A 6,000-nucleotide genomic window follows, 5' to 3' on the forward strand; every position below is an offset into this window, starting at 1 on the left:
GTGGGTGATATTGCAAAGCACAGAACAGCGGCACTCCCAGTGGGAGTCAGTATAGCCCAGTGAGGACTGGGCTCCAGTTCAGAAACCAAGTTCACCCTGGTAAATGCAGAAAGTCAGATCAGAGCTGTTCACTAAGCCCTAGCACCTTCTCCTTCCTATTTGAAGGGAAAGAAATCCTAGTGCCCAGAGTTCACTTCATCTTCAATGTCAGTGTTACCTCCTAGCTCCCTAAAAGCCCACCCTGTATGTAGGCCTGCCTCTCTGAGGTAACATCTTTCCATTAGCTTCAGCTAACATGTGGCCAGCTGAGGCCCTTGTCTTACCACTTCAGGGCACATCTATTTAATGTAGATTTGTTAATGCCAGCAGTGAAATGGGGTTTCAAACCTGGCTGAGGCTTCTGGAAGCTAATGCATTGCAACCAAACAGCAGCCCCCGAATGGAGAGTGCATGGAAACCTGCAAAGCTCAGAGACAAGGTGACTTTGCACATCCAGCAAGTTACACTTCCCAGCAGCGACCTACAACCATCAACTTCAAAGGTCGCTGTGTTGGACCATGCCATTACAGCATCCACCAATGCATTTGCTCTATTTCTAGACCACCATCCATTCCCAAGAGCTTTTCGCTGGGAATGCTTCATTTCCCACCACAATGAAGCCAGCCATAGGGTAGACGCAGCTGTTTTAACTGCATACACAAGTGCTACACAGCAGCTGAGTACAGGAGGTGAATGCTGAAACCACATGACTAATCCAAGATGCTGCAGGTAACCAGAATTTGGTCATTTCACTGATGGCCATAACTTGCATCCTTAACAGAAAGAACCACAGAAACTTTAGTGACTGGAAGCAGCTAGGATGATTGTTTTAAATCTGCTCTGAAAGAGCCCCACCAGGAGCACAGTACTCCACTATGCACCACTGGGCCTTTGGTGTAGCATGTTCAGAGAACCATTGCTCCCCTCTAGCAGCTGGGCATTCCTTGTGGGAGCAAAGTGCATCCCCCCTTCCTTAGTGTGTAATACAAACTGAGACATGACTTGAAGCTGGATATGATTTCATAAAGGAACCATGACACTCAGTTGGATCTTCTGGGTTACTAAGTCCAGTCCCTTGCTATCACTAGCACCAGGTCATATTCTCTAACTCACCACACTATCTTGAAACCAGCTATATTTATTGTCCTCACAACTTCTACTGAAAAGTCTGCTCCAGAACAACCCAATGCTTAAGGGGAACCCAGAACTTCCTGCAGGACTCTCACGTAGAAAGGCTTGATCATATTTGGAGTGTTCTTGGAGAGAAAGATATGCTAGACATGAACAAAATACTTTGGCTCCTGTTCCTGCAGCACTTACTCCAAGATTCCCTAACATCTATTCCGCATTACTTGGCCATGCAGCTATGTTGTAATGCAAGCCACTCAATGGGAGCCAACATCTGAGCATAGCCTCAAAACCCCAGATTGCTTATAAAACAAACCAATGGCAGAGATAGGAGGGAAGTGCTGAGGAAGGTTTTCATGATGACTCCCCCAACAGCAGGAATCACAGAAGGATAAAGACCCCCAGAGCACGCTGTGGTCTACAAGGATAGTTTGTCTTTGCAGGAGCATTGCAAAAGCACTGCTGTTTAGCTACAACATATTGCAAAGGGCCCTATAGCAATTTAAAATACATAGTCTACATGCTACCTATAGTGGACTCTAAATATTGCTGCTTCCATTACCTTAAGCTGGTTGATTTTTAAATGACTGGCACTTCAAAATACAGAAGAGCTATGGCGAGTCAACACAACCCAGCAGATGCTTCTCCATATGCACTTCATGCACATCTCATTTGACAAGATAAGTACTGAAGAGACAAGCAGGATTCCCTACCCCACTGGCTCATACTCTTCTAACAAGGATGCAACCCAGTGCTCAGCACTGATGCTTGGGGTCTCTTCCCCACATGCTCCAGGGGGTGAAAGCTGATTTACACTAAGACAATGCAAATCATCAAGTGAAAAGCCTTGATTTAAATAATCCATTTTAATCAACTTTTCTATCTCTGCTATCCTCTGCAGAAAGGTGCACTGTCATCCAACCATTAAAAGATTTACAACTAAAATAGAACATTTATGCTAGCTTTGGCTCATCTTTGTGTTACCTCAAAAGAACATCCTAACTGAAAACATTCAAGTGATACTATGGCTTGTTATTTCCCAATGTTATTAGCTATGCATGTCTGGTAAGTTAGAAAATGGTGAGTGGTGCATTTCTTATGGGTACTCTCCAGGATCTAGCTTTTAATGCAACATCTGACCAGCTGTGCCATACACATTAACTTTGATCTCAAGCTTTCAGTGCTCTTTTCCTGCTTCCTAGTTTCATGGTTTGTAGGGTCGGAAGGAACCTGAGCAGATCATCAAGTCCGACCCCCTGCCATGGCAGGAAAAAGTACTGGGGTCAAACGACCCCGGCAAGCTGTTCGTCTAGTCTTGTCTTAAAGACCCCAGGGGTAGGAGCCAGCACCACTTCTCTTGGAAGTTGGTTCCAGATCCTAACCGCCCTGACAGTGAAGTAGCGCCTCCTGATGTATAATCCGAATTTACCCTCTGCCAGCTTGTGACCATTATTTCTAGTCACTCCTGGCGGTGCTTGGGGGAACAGGGACTCCCCCAATGCCTGCTGGTCCCCTCTGACTAGTTTGTAACAGGCCGCTAGATCCCCCCACAGCTTTCTCTTGTGGAGGCTGAACAGGTTCAGGTCCTGTAGCCTCTCCTCGTAGGGCCTGCCCTGCTGCCCCTGATCATGCAAGTGGCCTCCTCTGGACCCCCTCCATGTTGTCCACGTCCCTCCTGAAGTGCGGTGCCCAGAACTGGACGCAGTACTCCAGCTGCGGCCTGACCAGTGTTGCGTAGAGGGGGAGGAACACCTCCTTCGACCTGCTTGAGATGCATCTGTGGATGCATGACAAGGTGCGGTTGGCCTTCTTGACCGTGTCCCCACACTGCTGGCCCACGTTCATCTCGGCATCAATGATGACTCCAAGATCCTTTTCTGCCTCTGCACTGACGAGAAGGGAGTTCCCCAGCCTGTAGGTATGGTGCTGGTTCTTCCTCCCCACGTGCATCACCTTGCACTTGTCAGTGTTGAATCCCATCCTGTTCTCATCCACCCACCCCTGTAACCTGTCTAGGTCCAATTGTAGCCTATTCCTTCCTTCTAACATGCCCACATCCCCACACATCTTGGTGTCATCAGCAAATTTGAGCAGGGTGCTTTTTACCTCCTCGTCCAAGTCACTGATGATGTTGTTGAACAGCGTGGGCCCGAGGACCGAGCCCTGGGGGACCCCACTGCCCACATCCCTCCAAGTCAAAAATGACCCATCCACCACCACTCCCTGGGTGCGGCCCTCCAGCCAGTTGGCGACCCATTTGACTGTGTAGGTGTCGACACCAGAGTCCCCCAGTTTCTTAATGAGAATGGGGTGAGAAACAGTGTCGAAGGCCTTCTGAAAGTCCAGAAAACTATGTCCACTGCTACCCCTGCATCTAAGGATTTTCATTCCTTCTATAGGAAAGCACACAGCCTGCAATCCACAATCTTTGAGAGGGGCTCCTGGATTCATAATATTTATTTCTTATTTAAATGTTAAGAGATTATAATGTGTCTAGGCCTTAATATGCTTTGCTTGAAGTTGAGATTTCCTTTCAAAGAAGCTTGCTTTTAAAATGAAAAACTATGATTTAAAACCAAACTAAAAAAAAGTCTTTTTTTTTTTTTTAAATCATTGATTTTATTAGCTCTGACTTACATACATAGAGTTCATAATAAAGGGTTATGTTCGTCAGGAGCCAGCTGCTGTCCTCTGGGTCAGTATAGGTTCCTGTGCTGTTTTTGATATTAGAAGTCGCCCTCCACCTCCTCCTCACCCCTTTCCCAGCTCCATGGTGGGAGTTCTCTGGCTTCGCTGCCAAGGCAAGAACACAACACACGAATCTTCACACGTACCCAGGTGGTTCTACAGCCGCATCACCGCAGCATCATGAATGTCTGACGTGCTCAAAAAGTATCTTCACCACCATGATGTGACAGGGATTATCATCCCCGCAGTCAAGAGGGGAAACAAGACTCCAAGAGATTAACTTGCCAAAATCACAGATCTGCAGCAGGGAGAACTGAACCCTCTGGTGTCCTAGACCAGTGCTTTATCTGTTAAAGCCTGGCAATCAAAGCTACTTCAAAGGAGGAGAGGTTGCTAACACCTCTCTTTTTAAAGGAACCTTTAGGAATGTGATGACAGGGATTCTGGTTTTCTGTTCAAAAATAGCAAATTCTTTTATTAAAAAAAATAATCACAAATTCTCTTGATTAAAACCCCCAAAATCAGCATTTTTTCATGATTAAAATGCCACTAATATATATGGGTATCAGTTGAACAATATTTTATTGATGCATTTACAATTTTAAAGCAATTTGGAAGCCTATCAGTGCCCCAATCATTATAATAAAATAAATTCTAAATGCATATAAATTTTGGCAATTGATTTTGGGTTTTTTTATCATGGAGAACAGAGCTCCCCCTGCCCCAGGGTTCAGTTGTGGCCGTCTCGCCTCTGTTACTTTGGGGTGCTGAGCAGCCTGGATATGCTGGTGCCCTACCCATGCCATTGCCCCCCACTCCTCACCCACGGTCCCCTGCTCCACCCAGCCCTACTGGAACAGACCCCCAGTTGCTACAGCCATGGAGCCAGGGTCTGCACCCACTGACCACCGCACCTGCCAGGGAGACAATTCAGCACCACCCACACTGCGCTGGGTGGGCAACGGATACCTCACCAGAGCAGTGGGGACCTCCCAGCAGTGGAAACAAGCCTATCTGCCCAGCCCTGTCAGGTCCTGCTCACTGGGCTGCAGAGGCCCTGAGGGGAAGGGTAGCAGGGCAGCCCACCTCCATCCCATGCACAAATCTGAGGGGTACATGCCCCATGTCCCTCCCTAGGAATGCATACAGCAGTGGGAAGCCAGCCCAACATCCCCCCCCGCCCCAGACATCCTGCTTCCCATCTGGGCCCTGTGACTGTGCATCCTGACCCTGAGCCACAAGCCCCACATACCATCCCAGCTGGGCAGCAGCACCCCCAGCCCTGTCCAACTCCCTCCCACCCTATGAGGTTCTCAATTCCCCCCACCTCCCACCAGACATACCGGTGGCGAGCTGCTTTCCAGGCTTCCAGGCATGTGTACTTGCAATGGTACCCCCTGCTGATCGCCCTTCTCCCGCTTTCCCCAGCCCTCGCAGGCTGGAACTGTCAGCCTGCAAGAGGAAACCCACCGCTTCCCCATTTTTTTCTTTCAACCTGAGAAGATCCAGGTTTTTCTCAAACTGAGAAAAATCTGAGTTTAACCACATTTTATATGGCGAATAGAAAACACAGATCCCTGGTGATGACTCCCAATTCCTTTTTCTTGTTTTAACCCTCCCAGTGTTGACACCACATTTTGGGCTGAGACCCTGGATGTAAGGAAAATAAAAAGGACCACTGGCAGGTTAGATTTGGTTAATACTTAGATTAGGAAAACCGTCACCGAGACAAAAGAAAAGCCCCAGAATTTTTTTCGATGTACAAAAGTACAGCTTTGTGTATTAGTGTGCAAGTAAAATCCCTTAGGAACTGTTTATAAAGGAGCCTGAAACCAATTTGTTTATTGGCATCATCCCAGCTGAGAGAAATGCAGTGTCTGAACAAACCGCAGAACTGCTAAAGAGGCAGAGTTTAAATTTGCAGGTTTAATAATCTCATGTGTTTAGCACACACATGCAAGGAGGATTTTTTAAAACCAACTTTTGACCTGGTGGCCCCTTTAAGAAAATGCCATCGTTAAAGAGTGATCAGGGAGGGACAGAGTTACTAACCCCCCACCCATGGCACACCAGTCCTGGGAGGCCATGCAGTCTCAGCTCTAATAGGCAGGAGTTTATCATGGATAAGAAAATGTACAGAGGCAA

This window comes from Crocodylus siamensis, chromosome 11 (assembly GCF_052110815.1).
Source record: "Crocodylus siamensis isolate JL-2025a chromosome 11, ASM5211081v1, whole genome shotgun sequence".
Classification (NCBI taxonomy): Eukaryota; Metazoa; Chordata; order Crocodylia; family Crocodylidae; genus Crocodylus; species Crocodylus siamensis.